Genomic DNA, 21,531 nt, shown 5'->3' on the forward strand with positions numbered 1-21,531 from the left:
CCATGGAGATGTGACCCACCCAGCAGTGAGTGACACCTTTGATTAGGGTGTGACCTCTTGATTGAATGTTTCCATGGAAACGTGACCCTGCCCATTCAGGGTGAGTCTTGATTATTTCACTGGAGTCGTATAAAAAGAGCTCACAAACAGAAGGACCGCAGAGCAACAGAGAGTGACATTTTGAAGAGGAGCTGCAGCTGAGACAGACATTTTGAAGACAGCTGTTGGAAGCTGATACAGACATTTTGGAGAACGTCATTTTGAAATGCAACCTGGGAGCAAGCAGATGCCAGCCACATGCCTTCCCAGCTAACAAAGGTTTTCGGACGCCATCAGCCATCCTTCAGTGAAGGTACCCCATTGCTGATGCCTTACCTTGGACACTTAATAGATTTAAGACTGTAACTTTGTCACCAAATAAACACCCTTTATAAAAACCAATCCATTTCTGGTATTTTGCATAATGGCACCATTAGAAAACTGGAACACACCCCAAAACAGGAGGATCTACATTCTCTTCAAGTGCTCATGGAATATTCTCCAAGACAGACCAAAACTAGTGCAGAAAACAGGTCTTAATAAATTTTGAAAGACTGAAATTATACAAAGCACTTTCTCTAATCATAATGGAATGAAGCTGGAAATCAACAGCTGGAGAACTAGAAATTTCACAAATATATGGAGGTTAAAAAACATGCTCTTAAACAATCAGTGGGTCAAAGAAAAAAACTGCAAGATAAATCAGTAAATATCTCAAGACTAATGAAATGAGAACACAACATATCAAAACTTCACCGCAGTGGAGGCAGTGCTGAGGGGGAAGGTTACAGCCCTAAATGCCTACATTAAAAAGGAGGAAGGATCAAAAACCAAAGACCTAACTGAACAACTGGAGAAACCAGGGAAAGTAAAGAAAGAACAGCAAACTAATCCCACCACTAGCAGAAAGAAAGCCATAACAAAGATTAGAGTGGAAATAAATGAGATGTTGAACCAAAAAATCCATAGAGAGAATCAATAAAACAAAAATTTGGTTCTTTGAGAAGATCAATAGAAGACAAACCCTTAGCTAGACTAACAAAGTCAAAAAGAGAGAAGATGCAAATAAATGAAATAAATAATAAGAGGGGAATCATTACATGGAACCTGAAGAAACAAAAAAGACAGTAAGAAGATTCTACGAACAACTGTATACCCAAAAACTAGATAGCTTAGATGAAATGGAAAATCTCATAGAAAGACACAAACAATCTCCAATGACTCAAGAAGAAATGGAAGACTTCAACAAACCACTCACAAGTATATAAGTCAGCCAGCAAAACCTCTTAACAAAGAAAAGTTCAGGAACAAGATGGCTTCATGAGGAATTTTACCAAGCATTCCAAGAAGAATTACCACCATTCCTGCTCAAACTCTTCTGAAAAACTGAAGAATAGGGAACACTATCTAATTCATTCTGTGAAGTCAACATATCCCAATACCAAAGCCTGATAAAGATACTACAAGAAAACTACAGACCAATCTCTCTAATGAATATTGATGCAAAAATCCTCAAAAAATACTTGCAAAACAAATCCAATGGCAAGTTAAAGGAATTATATACCATGACCAAGTGGCTTGTATCCTAGGTGTGGAAAGGTGGTTCAACACAAGAAAATCAATTAATGTAATACATCACAGTAACAAATTAAAAGGGGAAAACCACATGATCATCTCTGTTGATGCAGAAAACTTCCTCAACATGATAAAGGACATAGATAAAAACTCCATAACTAACATCATACTCAATGGTGAGAGACTGAAAATTTTCCCTTCAAGATCAGGAACAAGAAAAGGATGCCCACTGTCACCACTGTTTTCAAATTGTGCTAGAAGCTCCAGCTACAGCAATTAGACAAGAAATAGGAATAAAAGGCATCCAAGTTGGAAAGGAAGAAGTAAAACTCTCACTATTTGCAGATGACATTATCCTATATTTAGATAATCCCAAAAAATCTACAGCAAAGCTACTTAAGCAAATAAATGAGTCTAGCATAATAGTAGAATTCAAGAGCCAACACACAAAAATCAGTGGTGTTTCTATACACTAGTAATGAGCTATCCAAATAGGTAATCAAGAAAAAAATTCCATTCACAATAGCAGCTAAAATAATCAAATATCTAGGAATAAACTTAACTGAGAATGTAAAGGAACTATATTCAGAAAACTACAAAACATTGCCAACAGAAATCAAAGAAGACCTAAATAAATGGCAAGGTATTCCATGTACATGGACTTGAAGGCTAACTGTCATTAAGATGTCATTTCTACCCAAATTGATTTACCGATACAATGCAATATCCAACAATATTCTGACAATCTACTTTGCTAAAATGGAAAACCTCGTTCTTAAATTTACTTGGATGGGAAAGGGGCTCAAATAGCCAAAAATATCTTGAAAAAGAAGAATGAAGTGGGAGGACTCATGCTTCCTGACTTTAAAGTATACTATAAAGCCACAGTAGTTAAAACAGCATGGTACTGGCATAAAGATAGACATATTGATCAGAAATAGGCCCTCAGATCTGTGGTCACTTGATATTTGATTTGGGAGCCAAATCCACTCAACTGGGGCAGAACAGTCTCTTCAATAAATGGTACTGGGAGAACTGGATATCCGTATCCAAAAGAATGAAAGAGGACTTCTACCACACCCTATACAACAACAAACTCAAAATGGATCAAAGGCCTGAATATAAGAGTCAGTACCACAAAACTCTTAGAACAAATTATAGGGAAATATCTTCAGGACTTACTAATAGGAGGTAGCTCCTTAGACCTTTCACCCAAAGCACAAGCAACAAAAATAAAAATAGGTAAATGGGACCTCCTCAAAATTGAATACTTCTGTATTTCAAAGGACTTTGTCAAAATGGTGAAAAAGCAGCCAACTCAATGGCAGAAAATATTTGGGAACTATATACCTGATAAGAGTTTGATATCCAGAGTATATAAAGAAATCCTACAACTTAACAATAAAAAGACAAACAACCCAAATAAAAAAAGGGCAAAAGACTTGAACAGACATTTCTCCAAAGAGGAAATACAAATGGCTAAAAAGCACATGAAAAGATACTCAACATCACTAGCTATTAGGGAAATGAAAATCAAAACTACAATGAGATATCTTTTCACACCCACTATAATCACTGCTATTAAACAAATAGGAAGCTACACATCTTGGAGAGGATGTGGAGAAATAGGAACACTTATTCACTGCTGGTGAGAATGTAAAATAGTGCAGCCACTGAGAAAGACAGTTTGGCAGTTCCTCAGAAAACTGCCGATGATCCGGCAATCCTGCTACTCCGTGTACACTCAGAAGATCTAAAAGCAGGGATGCAGACAGACACTTGCACACTGATGTTCACAACAGTATTATTTACAATTTTCAAAAGATGGAACCATCCAAGTGTCTATCAACCGATGAAGAGATAAATAAAAATGTGCTATATAATACTGTGAAATATTATTCAGCAGTAAGAAAGAATGAAGTCCTGAAGCATGTGACAACATGGATGAACCTTGAGGACATTATGTCAAGTGAAATAAGTCAGACACAAAAGGACAAATATTGTATGATTTCACTAATATGGACTAATATAATAAGTAAACTCATGGTCATGGAATCTAGAATATAGGTTACCAGGAGATAGAATAAGAGAGAATGGGAAGTGGTTGCTTAATATCTACAGAATTTTCAACTTGGTAGAACTTAAATGTTTGGAAATGGATAGAGGTGGTGGTAGCACGTTATTTTGAGTATAAGTAATAGTGCTGAATTGTATGTGAATGTGGTTGAAAGGAGTTGTTTAGAGTCATCTATGTCACCAGAAGGAAAGCTAGAGGTTAAAATATGGGAATGTAAAACACAGTGAACTTTGATGTTTATGATGATACTATAAATATAAATAATTTATTTCATGAACCAGAATAAATTTACAACACTTTTACAAAGAATCAAAATAAAAAGTGGTATATGGGAAAAAATGTACCTATTGCAAACTGTGAACTTTGGTTAAAACTAATATCTTAATATTCTTTCATCAACAGTAACAAATGTACCACACCAGTACTAGGGGTCAACAATAGAGGGGGATAAGTGGTATGGGATGTTTTGGGTTTTCTTTTATATTTTTATTTTTGGAGTAATGAAAACTTTCTAAAATTGATTGTGGTAATGACTGCACAACTATGTGATGATTCTGTGAGGCACTGATTGTATACTTTGGATGAAATTGTATGGTGTGTGCATATAGCTCAGTAAAACTGCATTAAAAATCATGGAATATGCAAGCTCATAGAGAGAGAAATTAGTCTAAAGGTTGCTAGGGGTAGAGGGAATGGGGAGTAAATTAATGAGTGTAGGATTTCTGTTTGGGGAGATGGAAAATTTTGATAATGGAAGGCAGTGGGGTACTACAACATTATGACTGATTAATCCTATTGAGTGGTATGCTTGGAAGTGGTTAAGATGGGAAAGTTCATGTTGTATATATGTTTGCACAATGCAGAGAGAGAGAGAGCGAACTAGGGATGATGGCACTTAAATGCAATATATGATCCTGGATGGGATCTAACAAGGCAGGCAAAAAAGACATTATCGGGACATAAGAAAAAACTGGAATACAGACTCTAAGCTTTGTATCAATGTTAAATTTCTTGAACTTGTTAACTGCTCTGAAGGTGGTTATATAAGTGAATATCCTTATTCTTAGGAAATGTACCTGGCAGTATTAAGTGTTCAAGGAGCATGATGTAAACAACCTATACTCAAGTGTTCAGAAAATGGACTGACATATGACTGGATGGATGGATGGATGGATGGATGCATAGGTATACAGAAGAAATGATATAGCAAATGTGGCAAAATGTTAAAATTTGTGTATTTGTGTATCTGGGGTGGTATGGATATGAAGGAGTTCTCTGTGTGTGGTTTGTATTATTTTGTGATTTTACTGTGAGTTTCAAAGTATTTCAACATAAAAATGTTAAAAAAAAAATCATACCAGTTTCCAGAGGGGTGTTGTGCAGCTCTACAGCAGGATGTATAAAATACAAATGATTTTTAGTAGAGAATATGCTCAACATCAATATTGTGACAGGACTCACCCATGCACCCTAAGCTAATGCTACAGGCTATATTAGTTGAAACGCAGATTTTTACTAATATCTTTTGAATTTTATTCTTTTAAGAATTTGCCCAAAGATATGACATTTCTGTTAGACTCCATCAAAAAACTGCATATATGTACAAATCCTACAGAATCTTGCGTATAATTTTTTTTTCATTTTTATTGAGATTGTTCAGATACCATACAATTATCCAAAGATCCAAAGTGTACAATCACTTGCCCCTGGGTACCCTCATACAGCTGTGCATCCATCACACTTAATTTCTGTTCAATTTTTAGAAACTTTTCATTACTCCAGACAAGAAATAAAGTGAAAGATGAAAAAAGAAAAAAAGGAAACGCTAATCCTCCCCTATCCCTAACCAACCCCCTCAATTGTTGACTCATAGTATTGATATAGTACATTTGTTACTGTTTATGAAAAAATGTTGAAATACTACTAACTGTAGTATATAGTTTGTAATAGGTATATAGTTCTTCCCTATATGCCCCTCTATTATTAAATTCTAATTGTATTGTCATACATTTGTTCTGGTTCATGGAAGCGATTTCTAGTACTTGTACAGTTGATCATGGACATTGCCCACCATAGGATTCAGTTTTATACATTCCCATCTTTTGACCTCCAACTTTCCCTCTGAGCTTCCCCTTTCCACCTCATTCACACACCATTTGGCGCTGTTAGTTATTCTCACATCTTGCTACCAACACCCCTGTTCATTTCCAAACATTTAAGTTCATCCTAATTGAACATTCTGCTCATACTAAGCAACCACTCCCCATTCTTAAGCCTCGTCCTGTATCTTGGTACCTTATATTTCATGTCTATGAGTTTATATATTATAATTAGTTCCTATCAGTGAGGCCCTGCAATAATTGTCCTTATGTGTCTGGCTTATTTCACTCAGTATATTGCCCTCGAGGTTTTGTCATCAACCCATTTTTTTTTAATATGGTTTTGTTCACTCACTATACATTCCATCCCAAGTAAATAATCAATGGTTCTCTGCATGGTCATACATTTATGTGTTCACCACCTTCACCACTATCTATATAAGGGCATCTGCATTTCTTCCGCAAGGCAGGAGGGAGAGTCAAAGAAGGTAGAGAGGCAAAAGAAAGAGGAAAAAAAAATGACAGCTAGGAAGCAGCAAAAGGAAAAATAACCTTAAATCAAAGTAGAATAAAGAATCAGACAGCACCACCAATGTCAAGTGTCTAACATGCCTCCCCTATCCCCCCCTCTTATCTGCATTTACCTTGGTATATCACCTTTGTTACATTAAAGGAAGCATAATACAATGATTCTATTAGTTACAGTCTCTAGTTTATGCTGATTGCATCCCTCCCCCAATGCCTCCCCATTTTTAACACCTTGCAAGGTTGACATTTGCTTGTTCTCCCTCGTAAAAGAACATATTTGTACATTTTATCACAATTGTTGAATACTCTAGATTTCACCAAGTTACACAGTCCCAGTCTTTATCTTTTCTCCTTTCTTGTGGTGTCTCACATGCTCCCCACCTTCCTCTCTCAACCGTATTCATAGTTATCTTTGTTCAGTGTACTTACATTGTTGTGCTACCATCTCCCAAAATTGTGTTCCAAATCACACATTCCTGCCTTCTATCACCCTGTAGTGGTCCCTTTAGTATTTCCTGTAGCGCTGGTGTCTTGTTCACAAAGTCTCTCATTGTCTGTTTGTCAGAAAATATTTTGAGCTCTCCCTCATATTTGAAGGACAGCTTTGCTGGATATAGGATTCTTGGTTGGCGGTTTTTCTCTTTCAGTATCTTAAATATATCACACCACTTCCTTCTTGCCTCCATGGTTTCTGCTGACAGATCCGCACATAGTCTTATTAAGCTTCTTTTGTATGTAATGGATTGCTTTTCTCTTGCTGCTTTCAGGATTCTCTCTTTGTCTTTGACATTTGGTAATCTGATTATTAAGTGTCTTGACGTTGGCCTATTCAGATCTCTTCTGTTTGGAATACGCTGCACTTCTTGGATCTGTAATTTTATGTCTTTCATAAGAGATGGGAAATTTTCATTGATTATTTCCTCTATTATTGCTTCTGCCCCCTTTCCCTTCTCTTCTCCTTCTGGGACACCAATGATACGTACATTATTGTACTTTGTTTCATCCTTGAGTTCCCGGAGATGTTGCTCATATTTTTTCATTCTTTTCTCCATCTGCTCCTTTGCGTGTAGGCTTTCAGGTGTTTTGTTCTCCAGTTCTTGAGTGTTTTCTTCTGCCTCTTGAGATCTGCTGTTGTATGTTTCCATTGTGTTTTTCATCTCTTGTGTTGTGCCTTTCATTTCCATAGATTCTACTAGTTGTTTTTTTGAACTTTTGGTTTCTGCCGTATATATGCCCAGTGTTTCCTTTACAGCCTCTATCTCTTTTGCAATATCTTCTCTAAACTTTTCGAATTGATTTAGCATTAGTTGTTTAAATTCCTGTATCTCAGTTGAAGTGTACGTTTGTTCCTTTGACTGGGCCGTAACTTTGTTTTTCTTAGTGTAGGTTGTAATTTTCTGTTGTCTAGGCATGGTTTCCTTGGTTATCCAAATCAGGTTTTCCCAGACCAGAACAGGCTCAGGTCCCAGAGGGAAGAAATATTCAATATCTGGTTTCCTTGTGGGTGTGTCTTAGAAAATTGCTCCACCCTTTGATGCCTCGGGTCACTGTGCTTTTCTGCCCAGCATGTGATGCCTGTTAGCCTATAATTCTTGACTGGTGTGAGGAGGTATGGCCATGTTCCCCCAGGCTCTGGGGTCTGGTTCTGAATGGAAAGGGCCCCACCCCTTTCCTCCTAGAGAAGACAGACCCCTCAGGTGGAGGTCATTAGCATTTCAATGGTCTCTCTCTCTGCTTGTGCTGTCTCCACCCTTCCCAGACTCACAGCCCTGGAAACTGAAAATGACTGGGGCTTTCTCCTCTGAGCCGAAAAAGAAATAGATAGTCCCCTTCAGACCCAGTCCAAGGCGACCCTCCGGCTCTCCAAGGTCAGTCGTCACCCAAAGCCTCTGTCTGTTTTTTGGGGATTCGTACCTGTAGTGAGCAGTTCACACTCGCTACTTAAAACCCCAGTTGGAGCTCAGCTGAGCTATATTCGCTTGTTGGGAGAGAGCTTCTGTCTGGCACCACGAGGCTTTGCAGCTCGGGCTATGGGGGAGGGGGTCTCGCAACTTGGATCTGCAGGTTTTACTTACAGATTTTATGCTGTGTTCTCGGGCATTCCTCCCAATTCAGGTTGGTGTATGATGAGTGGATGGTCTCGTTTGTCCCCCCGCAGTTATTCTGGATTATTTACTAGCTGTTTCTGGTTTTTTGTAGTTGTTCCAGGGGGACTACTTAGCTTCCACTCCTCTCTATGCCACCATCTTGCCCCACCTCCCTCTTGCATATAATTTTAATGGTTCCATAAATTCCTTGAAATCAATTTATGGACTATTATGATAGCCAAGCAACCAAAATTAATAATCCTTTTTCTGAATTAAGGGGGGAGATAGTCTACAGTTTGTGCTATTCATGCCACATTCGTATTTACCTCTACAATTACTACTTTGGTGAATCATGATGTGTTAGGAAGAAAAAAAAAAACTCTGATCGTTTGATGAGTAGAAATTCTGCCTCATGAGGAATGCTTGAAGTAGACTAGGATGATCAGCTGGACTTCTGCTAGTTCACTAGGCACCTTTTGTTTGAATTAGAGAAAAGCCTAGTGTTTGGAGGGTGGTTGGATTTCAAGTCCCTCCCACTCTGTTTTTAGTCTTTATATGCATGTATCGTTTTTTAGCCTCATAACAATCCTGTGAGGTAGGTAGTATTAACTCCATTTGAGGACTGAAAAAACGAAGAGTAGAAAAGATGACACATCCAATGTTGAGAGTGGTAAGGCTTGGCTTACGTGGAGTCTAATGCCCAAATTCTTTCTACTCACTAACATAACCTCCCTGGAGAGTTTCAGGCATGAGCATGCACGTTCACTTAGTGGGCTGGTGATGAAGAGTTTTAGGTGAGATTGGGGGAAAGAGCATGAAGTTTGAACTAATTGTTTTTAAGGTCCCTTTCATACCTAAAATACTATGATTAACGGAATATAAAATACCGCCCTCATAATAACTCCAAAATAGTTGTTTTTTTTTTTGTTTTTGTTTTCCAATTTACTTTGGCCTCCTTTCTCTTTTTAACAACCTTTCAGTTCTGGTTTCATCAGGATTTCATTACACTGTGAAATCTTGGAATCTCTTTGAAAACCAAAGGAAAACCTTTATACTTTTTATTGTATTAGTATTTATTTTATGAGTATTATTATGTTGAGGTATTATTAAGAGATGTTTTTCTAGAGCAGTAAATTGTTACCATCTTACCATGTCTATACTCTACCCCCTATGATGAATATTAGTTTGGTCTTCCAACAATATATCGTAACAGATGTAATAACTCCTCCATCTACAGTTTATGAACAATGTGGCATATTTAAAAAAAAAGTTTGGAGTGGCCATATCTACATATAAATCCTCTCAAAAAAGCATTATATCTGGGGTAGATTACTTAGTTTACTTGTCCAGGTCTCAGTTTACTCAGACTTAACATAGGGAAAATAATATTTACCTTACAATAACTCCTGCTAGTCTAGGTAAGATAATGTATATCATACGTGGTCAAGTGCTCGGGATGTAGTGGACACACACATGTTAGCTGTTACTTTTGGAATTTGATGGGAAACAAGTGAGAGAGGAAAGGAAACTATAACTTTGTTTATTTTGCATTTTCTGGTATTAAGTGTTACTTATCCCCTATCACCCCTCCTTACTACCATCCCATCCCCCCCTCCAAAGAAAAGTAACCAAGCAAAGACTTCTGAAATCATATACATTTGGCCAATGTCAGATTAGAAAAATTAGAGGTACCTTTACCTTAGTATATGTCACAGTCCACTGTATGGATTATGAATCTCTAAGAAAATAATATTAATAGATAGTGATTCCCAAGTATATCTGGCCCTTTACTTTGATGAAGAACCTATGACTAACGGAATAGAAAATACCGTCCTCATAATAACTCCAAAATACTATTAGCTCATGGACTAATTTTCTGTGTAATAGAAAAACATAGCTTTAGAATGTTTTTCTCTATGAGGTTTACATTTGAAATCAAGTCTATGACTTTGGATCTCAGTTTCATTCTCTAGAATCTAATCATTAATTCTGCTCTTTGCAAGTTAAATAAAATAACTGGCTGTTATTAAAAATGCAGTTACACTTAACTCCTCTTGACAGCATATAAAAATAGGAGTTATTAAATGTATGTACTTCTACATTGATCTGACTTTTAAATTGCCTTTGCTTCATCATGTTAGAATAAGATACAGAAATAATTGTTTTCCTGTAATTCTGCCATAGCAGGCAATTTTAAGTCTAGGTCCAGAGCTCAAAAGAAATTGAAGATAAATTTAGCCGCTACATACACAGCTGTAGAGGCAAATCAGATCCCCAAAGAGAGTTGAGTAAAAAGTCTCCCTGTCCTTGACTGTCACCTTCAGTAAAGGTACCATGTCTTTGCATCATTGTATGCCCTCTTCATTGTCCTCTAGTGCCTCACCAAATGTCTACTGAATGAAAGCATACATTATTATATCTCTCTTACTTCTCACTCTGAGGACCCTCCTTGTTCTTATTCTTTACTGCTGCACTCGTTTCCTTTAGAGCACACAGCCACTTCCACTTTACCCATGCAGATAACTTATCCTAAGGGGTAAGTTTGTTGTATTCACCAATGTAAACGAGAAGCTTCACAAACTGACTACCATGCAGTAGACTCCCACTACATATTTACTGATTGACTGAAGTGTTGTTAGACAAAAACTTGAAATAAAATCACAGCAAGAGTACTAAAAAGTGAATATGACTAGCAATGTGACATTTTAAAAAACTGATTGGTTGGATTGTATATAGGATATTCCTTCAAGGAAGTGATTTCTAACCTTCAAGTATAAGAACTGCTATTAAATGATATAACAAATAAATCTACAGAACTTCACATTATTTTACTTTTATATTCGTTGATTGAGGAAATACATAATGGCAAAATATTCAGAATTCAGTAACAATTTTGAATGACTTTGTCTTAATTACAATATCATTTATATACTTCTGAAAAATGATAGCACCTAGTATTTTGGGTAACATAAGTGTAGACTAGGTGTTTGTGGCCAGTATCCATGCCTTCCAACCCTCCCATGAACTTACTCCCACTTCTACCCCACATGTGTCTGCAGGAGATGATAAGGATAGGAACTTTCACTATTCTGGAATGAGGGAAAAATTCTGGGCTCAAACACTCTGGTAAGTATAGGGGTATACGAAGGCAGATTGGAGAGAATGCCTTAGTTACCTCTCATTCAAACTGATAGATGGGGAAGAAGTGGAAGGAAGTGAATTTTTTGGAGGCTTAGGGAAATAAGATTTTTCTGGGGGCATGGTTAGTGAAATGCAGAGTTGAGGAGAGGGCATGCTTCTAGTCTCTGCTGAGAACATAGTTTAGAGCTGGTATTGTGAAGATGAAAGGGATTATAGTGTCAGTTGGCATCTCAAGAGTTTTTGTAGCTCTTGGTACTGTGAGCTCCCTAGGCAGGGAAGTAGCATTTTCATAGTTGGGACTGTTAACAACAGCAAGGACCCAGGGTCTCCAAAAAGCTATGCAGGGTCGCTGAACCTTAGTAAAGTAGCCAATGCAGAAAATTTTCTTTGTAGTCAATCTAGAGTATGTCTACCACTTTACTCTACCATCCCTCCTGTTATAATGCATGAGCTCTCTGTACTTCTATCAAAGGCCAACTCTGCTATGTCAGCACTAAATTCTATTTTTTCTTACCTACTCAATGACTTTGCTGTCCAGTCATCTGCCTTCTCATCTGCATCTACTAATTGTCCCTCTCATGCATACTCCATCCCATGGAGAAACATGCAGTTTCTCCATTTCCTCTCCTCTCAATCTCCAGTGAACCCACTCAAGAAAGCTTCTACCAACCCCTACCCCATGGACAACAAAATTGTTCTGAGCAAGGTCAACAATGTCAAAAATGATGGTCATCATTTCTCAGTTCTCATTGTGACCAACCCAGCAGTAGCACTTGACACAAGTGGTCAGTTTTCTTATCTTGTGATACTCTGTTCATTTGGCTTCCACATACCTCACTCTTATGGCCACTCCTTCAGTCTCTTTGGCTGGCTCCTTTCATCTTCTCAACTTCTGAATCTTAGTGTGTCCCAAAGCTCAGTCCCCAGACTTCTCTTATACATCTACATTTGCTTCCTAGTGTGTTTGCATCAAGTCCCATGGTTTTAATATTATCCAGACATGGATGGTTACCAAATTTATAGCTCCAACCTATCTTCTTTACTATTTGTCCTTATTTCTGGCAAAAATATTTTATACTGAATGGGTGACAAAAGGTGTTCATGTGATAATGCTTGACCTGATGCCAAGAAGGATAGGAAGAATATTGTGTTGGTATTAAAATATAAATTTTTGGTAGCCAGAAAGCCTTCTGGAAAATGATGAGGAAACAGACGGTAAATATCAGCAGGCAATTAAGAAATGGTGCAAAACCTTTGATATTATAAGGGTCATAATAAACATTGCTGAAGTTCACGTAGATTTACAGAAAATTATCCCAAAAATAGCTGTAAGAAATTATGAAGTGTGACTAGATACATGTTATTACTTTGGATTAACAGAAGGATGATTTCCATGGTGCAGTGCTAGGATCAGTCCATTGGGACTAAGCTTTAACAACCTCTTATGGCATTGATTAACTTTACTTTCCCTTTTTTTAGGATCCATCTCCACCTCCCAAATCAAAATTAAGTGAGCCTATATCTGCACTTCAAAGAAAAGACTTATCCTAGATAATAGGAAATATAAAATGGAAGCAGGTGTTTGCCAAAAAGCTATATTAGAGTTGATCTTTTTAAAAGTAAGTATTTTAAATCAAATCCTGATTTTAAAAGTATTTTAAATCAATCCTGATTTTAAAAGTAAGTATTTTAAATCAATCCTGATTTTTTTTTTACCAAACAAAAATATTTTAATCAAAGAAGTTTGAATAAATTCCTAATGAATGTCCCTATACAGTATATGTGGGATGATGTTTAGGGTGAATAATAAGACAGTAATCAGAAGACATTATTTGGCTGCAGGCTTCAATGCAGGGAACTGGGGTGGGGGGGGCAATGTGAGGTGAGGTGCCTGTTCAAAGACGACTAGAAGTTGGGTAGAAAAGCAGAAGCCCTTAAGAGGAAGACCAGAGAGGTTTGAAGAGGTAGGCAGGAGCCCACAGCAATTCCTGCATTAAAGAGAGGGCAGCAGCTTTCAGTTTTTATAGTATTTAAAGGCACAATCCAGGCATCTACATTTCCAGAAAAGGTACTGTTCAGTGTCTCAAATTTAGGAATTTTGCAATTCTTCAAAGAAGGAACTGAGGCTTTGTTGGTTTTCAAGTGTAGGAGGTGGAAAAAAAGCATTTTATTTAACAACAGTACTCCCTAACTCGGAAAGCTATTCTTTTTTCTAAAGGAAGTGGGGCTGGATCTAGATGTAGAAGGAAAAAGGAGACAAACTGGCTTTCTAATATAACCTTGTATAATTTGGGAATAAGGCTTTGTGGTGGTTTGGAGCTGTATATACCCCATAAAAACATGTTCTTAAACTTAATCCATTCCTGCAGGTGTGAACCCATTGAAAGTAGGACTTTTTGATGAGGTTACTTCAGTTAAGGCCCCACCTCAATCAAGACGGTTCTTAATCCTATCACTGGAGTCCTTTATAAGCAGAATGAAATTCAGAGAGAGAGAAAAGCAGAATGAAATTCAGAGAGAGAGAAATCATGGGGAGCAGGAAGCTTAATTTCAGTGGAACCCAGAAGACAATGGAGAGGCCAGAAGAGGATAACATGTGCATTGCCATGTGACAAAGGAGCCAAGAACCAAGGATTGCTGGCAGCCGGCCCCAGAAAGCCAGTCTTCGGGAAGAAAGCACTGCCTCTAAACCGTGAGCCATTAAATTCTCATTGTTAAAGCCAACCCATTGCATGGTATTTGCTTGAGCAGCCAAGGAAACTATAACAGTCTCTACAAAACAAAACAAAACAAAACAAAACAAAACAACCCTATAAAAATAATTGCCAGCTTTAAAACAATATCAGCATATATAACTAAGCCTTAAATCATTCTTTATGTAGAAAGCAACTTATTTTTTGAAAGATATAATTACCTTTAAAATAGTTTAACATTTTCTGCAAATGCAAAATATAGAACTGTTTCATTTCAGAAATATTTTTCATGAGTCATTAAAACATTTTCTAAAGGTAAGACGTTAGAAGCAGAACACTTAAAATTAGAAGATATATTACATCTTAAGGGTGTAACATTTTTTCCTACTCAGTACTGTACAGCAATAAACAGAATGCAAAAGTTCACTGTGACCTGTTGAAGGTAAGGGAAGTGAATCATTAAAAACAAGAATCATATGTAGCTAAGAAACCAAATTAACTCAAACATAATTCTTACAATAAAAAAATCCACTGCAGATAAGTACAAACTGCTCTTTAACAAGATCTTTGTCACAACATGTCAAGACACTTGTATTTCTAACCTCTGATGTTTTCTACTATAAGATTTTAAATCTTTTAAAAGATTTCAGTATTCTCTTTTGTTTTCATCTTTTGCCATTCAAAGTTCTCTGTATCAGAAATGAGAAACTTCAAGAAGTGGAAAACATAAGGAAAGAAAGAAAAAGAGAAAGAATAGGATGTAGGCTCCATTTTCAGGGATGTACAGGCAATCAGAACTCCAGTGAGACTTTTCTCCTAATTAGGGAAGAACCTAACCAAGCAATGCCCCGATTGTCACTCAAAACCCAGATTATCTCAACAGATCACAATTATATTCCCCTTTACTGTAGAAATTTAATACGGTACCAGCAGTTCCTATCTAATCCTTGTGGACTGACTGCCTGTATTCTAGCTTACCGAGTTGGCTTACATACTCCCCAAGACTTTGCCTTGGCTCTCCCAGGCAGCAGAGTATTGGAAAACATAACATAGCATGTTGGCAGCTCCTTTCTAATAAGCCTGTGTGCAAATCCACTTATGAAATAATTAAATGCACTACCATCATATTTCCCAGTCTGAAATGCTTACCAAAGCAAAACATTTAATTGAATGGCTATTTCTAGCATATATGTCTGAAATTCAGAAAAGAGGATTTTTTCATTATATGTAAGTCCTTACAAACCATATCTCTAAATTACGGAACTCTCTAAATAATTATGAAACTCTCTGGATTATGGAAATCTCTAAATTATTTTTAATGGAAATTGTATTGTTGGGGAAAACAAATTAAACCTGAAATAATTTCAATTAATGCTAATTTGGGATGTGTCTGTCTAGATTACCTGATAAGAAAAACAGAGGCAAAAAAATTTAATAGATTTCTTATTACTCCTGGCAAGAACTCATGGTTTTAAGTGTTGGATAACACTGCAAATATATCTTTTAAACATGATTTTAAAGGGATAATTCAGACGTCCAAAAAAAGCCAACAATTTTGGATAAGTGAAATTTAGGGAGACTTATTCTACTTGGTATCATGACTAATAAAGGTATAAGGATTTCAGACAGTGGTGCAAGGATAAACAGCAAAACAAAATAGAGAAGGCAGGAAGAGAAGCAAACACATTTGGAAATTTGACACATAACTCAGGTAGCATTACAAATTCCAGTGTTCCAGTGGAATATTGTTAGAAAAGTATTATAATTTCTATTTATATTTTTAGTCTAAAAGTAAAAAGGAAATTAAGCATCACTAACATATAATTTTATAGTGTACGTATATTTATTTTACTTTTCAATAGCTATATTGGGAGCGGAGGCCCAGAATGTTTTTACTTATAGGGGTGCACTATCAAAACAGTTTGGAGACCACTATGCGTTTCGTCAACTGGTTATACATGTGGAAAATAAAAGTTAGATTCCTTTCTCCCTCCATAAAAAAACAAAATATTTGCAGTTAGATTAAGGAATTAAATGTGGAAAGAACACTTAAGATTTTTTGAAACTTTTAATAGATTATTTGCATGATTTCAGGGAAGGAAAGGACACAAAGGTAGAAGATTGATACATGTGATTTTATGCATCAATCAAACTTAGAAAAGAGACACCATAAACAAGGTGTAAAACAAGACGACACATGACCTGCATATAAGTAATGAAGGATTAGTATGTATTTTGGTTAAGTTACATGAAAAAGCACTTAGAAAAAAGACAACCCAATTGAAAAATGGCAATGAATATAATCAAGCAGTATATAGAAGACAAAACACAAATGCCAGTTAATATATGAAACAACATTTGCCCTCACCACTAATCAAGGACATATACGTTAAATCATAATGAGATACCATTTCATGCTCATAAAGTTAGAAAAATTAAGATTTCTGACAGTGTCAAGTACAGGTGGGATTGTATAGCAACAAGAAATATTCTGGAGAGTAATTTGTTGATTTGGCAATATGTAGTAAGACTGAAGACATACATCATTTTAATGAATCAGAAATTCCTTTTCTAGGTATATGCCCTAAGTAGCCTCTCATACAGATGCACAAAGAAACAATGTACAAGAATGTTTACTGCAGCACAATAAACATTGCAGCACATTCTCTAATTATGAAAGCAGATATAAATATCCATTAACACACAATAGAGGAAAGTACAGTAGAATGTTCATAAAATCAAGTATTATAGAGAAGTTAAAATGAAACCCTAGCTACATATACAAATATGAACATCTCAAAAACACAATATTAAGTGAAAAAAGCAATTTGAAAATGTACAAATACAGCATTATAGCATGTACATAAAGTTTAAAAATATTCAAAATAATCCTATATTACTTAAAGATTCCTGAATTGCAGGTATGAAAATGTTGAACAATAACTCAGCAAAGTTACCAGTGAGAAAGAACGAGTGTAAAGGGTTCAGGGAAGAACATGAAAGAAGCTTCGAAAGTATCTATAATATCTTATTTCTTACAAAACAAAACAAAAATGAAGGAAATATTTAAAATGGTCAGCTATTACAAATTGAGTGATGGACACAAGAGGGTTCATTTTATTGTTTTGTTTTTTTTTAAATATTTTTTAGGCTGGATCTATTCCATAAGTAAATAATGCAAGTTGTTACATTATAGGGAATCATAAAAAGCTCCTACAAGATAAATATTAAGACTTTTATATTATGTGAATGGGTATTTTTGGCTTAGCATAAATTTACAATTAAGAATTTTACATGAATTCAAAAAATGATATATCTAAAACAGTTTGATGATGGGGAACCCTGCAAAATGAGGACCCTACTTAAAAGTGTCTCTAGTAAAGCAAAACTCTGCTGCCAAAGGTGCTTGAAATCAAGTTGGATAAAATTGTTCATGAAATGTAAGTATAGAGAAGCAATACTTCTAAATTAATATATTTTTCTATGTAATTTAAATATTAATGCTTAACTAAATTAATCCATTAAGTTTTATGTAAGTATATATTAGACTATTTCGTCCACATACCCCAGTTTATATATTCGTGTTGGCCTAAATACTTCCACATCCTTTCATTGTGAAAATGGAGGTGGGGGCGGGGCTGACCATATGATTCAGTTCTGGGATGGTCGGGGTGTATTTCTGTTTTCACAGCTTAATTACTGATAGTGCCCTCATTCATTCTCAGAAGTGTCCTGGTTTGGATGACAAATTTCATGGCACCAGACACATAAGGAAAGTCACTGATTGGAATAATTATTCAAGCAGAGAAAAATAACCATACTTTCAGGAGAACCGTAGCCCAGGATGGCAACAGGGACCATGGGAAAGTGACTGGAACATGACAAAATTAGGGACAATAATGACTGGACAATGATAACTATCTGTTTACATAGTTGCCTATTTCTTATTCTAACCTTTGAGGCTGGAGACATTTTGCTCTGAAATAAGTTCTGGCCTAGTATGGCACCAATTCTGCCCTTAAGTAGAAGAAATACGAGAAAACTGAAGACAATAACTTAACAGTTCTGCACCAAGTTGGTCCTGCTGCTCACCCTGCTCTGATGCTACTTTAGTCTATGCCCTCGGAATGGAATCCTTCCCTTCTGAGTTAGTTCTGGGTCTTCTCTAAAGCCCTCTTCATGTTACTTTATTTCTTATTGGCCATCTGTCTTATTGCTGGCTAGGACGCAAGTCTGTCCACTGAACCCCAATTTCCCTTGAACTAGGTCTCTCATAAATTTAATGTTGGTCAATTTTAATCACCTTTTCATTATAATAGTAAGAGCAATAAAATAAATGCATTACCGAATGAAGGCCACCTCCAGGGTTATTACCCATCCCCGAAATGAAAAACATGATGTTGGACCACACCCCTTTCCTCTCCCTCAAACATTCTCTTTCTACTGGGGGTGACTACAGATGGACTTTGCAACCAAGAAAACACAGAGATCTGTTCTTCAAATGACTTTAAAATAATAGTCACAAATATTTATTAAGCAGTTTTTAAACAACTTTTGTATTGAAGACTCTAAAAGGAAATTCCTGCTTGCAAACAGCTCAATCCTGGATAAGGACAAAGTCCTTAAATGGGTTACTAGTAAATAACAGTTATAAAACAATGAGATAAGTACTACCACGAGGGGTATAAAAGCTATGGGAAGAAAGAGAAATGAATCCCTCCCTGCTGCCTTAACTGCTGGCTGGGATACAGGCAGGGGTGGTTGTGTCTCTCATTACATCCACTTTGGTCAGTTTTGTCACTTAGTAATACTGAAAAATCACTATTGGGAAAAACCAAACCAGGGTAGCTCAAGGGCCTTTCACCTCCCCCAGATATTGCGGAAAACACTGTATAGACTATGTCCTCACTAAATCCCTGCCCTTGCAGTGACTGGGGAGAGGAGAACATTTTGCAAAAAAAAAAAAAAAGTCACACTTGAACTTAATATGGAGGATAAGTAAGAGTTAGTAAGGAGTGAAAGAAGACAGGTGCAGGCACAGGTAAAACACACAAAGCCAGGTGAAAGGTGACCTGGAGTACAGGGCTCCTGAAGGATTGGTGGGAGATGGGCTGGGAAGGAGAGTGGGCAAGCTGCTGAGTGACAAAAATACTCCACTGAGGAATCTGGCCTTTATTCCATGAATACTGGGCGGAGGCACTGAAAGACTGTACACAGGGAAGTGGCAAGATCACGTATGTCTTTAAGAAAGATCACTGGCTCCCGTGCCTACAGAATAGAATCCTAACTCCAGATCCCTGCTGACCCAGAGTAACTTTCAAGCTTCATTTTTTGCTGTTTCCACCAAATAATTTACCTTCTAGGAAAATCTTGATTGGAACACATCCTGTTTTCAGACACATACTGTTTTCATTGTATGGTATGCCTTTCTCCTTTTTCCACTTCTAAAGTTTTTATTCTTCCTTTGAGACTCTCCTATCTGAAGTTTTTGTCAACTCCCTCAGACAGACTTAATTCTTGCCTTCCATTTCCACAGCAATGTATAATACTTCTCTTAGGCCACTTATTTTTTCTGTTTATAATTATTTTATTAGGAATTAGGCGGTACCATGCTCAAGGGCGGTGATGATAACACCAAGCAGTGTGCTTTGTAGTGGTCACTCAAAAAATGCTGGTCTCATACACTGGTATTATCTAATAGTGGTATATAGAGTACATTTTAAAAACAGTTATGAATTTATTTCAATGTTTGAGAAAAATTACATTTCGCAAATCAAACCCACGATTCTATAGATAGTATTGCTTGGACGTGGCTAAGTGAAAGGAAAATATTAATCAGAGTAAAGGGGTCAGGAGTGATCCCCTCCCTGATACTCCCTATTAATTCGCTCTGGTTAATATTTTCCACAGCACTTACCACCATTTGACATATTATATATATGTATTTCTCCTCTACCCAGAGGACAGGTATTTGGTCCACTTTGTTTGCTACCATATTCCCAGAACTTATAATGGTACCTGATACGTAGTAAGGGCTCAATATATGGTTACTAAAAGAAAATAAGGAAGGAAGGTAAGGAAGAAGAAAGAGAGGGAGGGAGAGAAGGAAAAAGGAAGGGACTTAAAGTCAACTCAAATGAGTATTAATACAGAAGATATGAAAATACAGCAAAAACTGTGATGGTGGTGAGGTTTGGGAAGTACTCGAATAGTAGACTAAAAGAACAAAGGAATCTAATGAGGAAGATAAGCAAAGACTATGGAAGCATGAATGGTATCCTAAAGACCTAGAATATGATGAGATAACATGAAATTCTCTAAATTATATCACAGGTCCCCAGGAAAATTCTGAAGATTCTATCCAGAACTCTACCGTTTCTATTCTATGATAAAATTGAAAATCCTTTCTAATTCAATTGGAAGAACATTTGACTAAAGATTAAAGATTTCAGCATGAGAGGCCTTGCCGCTTTCTGAGCGAAGTATGCTGTAGAAAGGACGGAGCTTTCTTCTGGCACTGACGTTAACTAGCTGTGTGACTTTGTGAGAAAGTCCTAATCTCTAAAATTCAGGTTACTGAAGACTTCTGAGGATACAGTTGAAATATAAAGAATGAGGAAATTGAGGAGTGGGACCTAAAAACAACTACTCATCTGTTGAAAAGAGTGGGTTTATTCACTTGGTAAGTAATTGGTGAGCACCTTCCTATGCCAGACATTGCTGTAGATACATAGGAGACTGAGACTTCGCCACTGTCCCTGAGTTTAGGGAAAACTATAATTACAGAAATTAGAAAATACTACGTAAGTGATTTTATGAAGTGAGATACTATAAAGTGTGATGGAAGTCTAGAGAAAACATTATCTGAGGGTGTTGGCAAAAGCTTTAGAGAGGAAGTGATGTTTTCAGTAGGCTTTCAAACTTGACAAATATTGGTGTAAATGCAGTGTTTCCGAAAGGAAATATACATAACATTAATGGAATACAAGCTGTTTTTTAGCTGGTACATTGAAGAAATTTTAGTTTTAACAATTTTGTACATATCTTAGTGTTTTAAAAAAGTTATATGTAAACATTAAAATCATGATTTCATAGATGTTGCTTAGGATGAATCCAATAAAAAATGTAAGAGAGAAGGAACTGTTTCCCACAACCCTGGCATTCTTGACCTCCTTTACCCTGTTTCATTTTCCTTCAAACCATTTGTCACCATATAACGTCAATTTTAAAAATGTCTGCTATGTAATTGGAATTTTTAAATTCTAATAACAAAATACAGGGAAAGGGATTCA

The 21,531-nt window shown here is 36.5% G+C and overlaps 1 protein-coding gene and 1 long non-coding RNA gene across 3 annotated transcripts in view; one reads left to right on the plus strand and one right to left on the minus strand.

Annotated features, from left to right (window-relative positions):
• LOC119538326 overlaps positions 1-13,968 on the plus strand; it is an 86,940-nt gene extending 72,972 nt beyond the window's left edge. Inside the window, exons 4-5 of the long non-coding RNA XR_005217542.1 lie at positions 13,026-13,165; positions 13,916-13,968. This is a non-coding gene — a long non-coding RNA (uncharacterized LOC119538326). The remainder of the gene's footprint in view (positions 1-13,025; positions 13,166-13,915) is intronic.
• The window catches only part of PGR (progesterone receptor), a 113,119-nt gene that overhangs the window by 39,250 nt on the left and 52,338 nt on the right, over positions 1-21,531 (minus strand). The gene's annotated exons all lie outside the window — the stretch shown is intronic.

The sequence above is a fragment of the Choloepus didactylus genome, chromosome 6 (assembly GCF_015220235.1).
Source record: "Choloepus didactylus isolate mChoDid1 chromosome 6, mChoDid1.pri, whole genome shotgun sequence".
Classification (NCBI taxonomy): domain Eukaryota; kingdom Metazoa; phylum Chordata; class Mammalia; order Pilosa; family Megalonychidae; genus Choloepus; species Choloepus didactylus.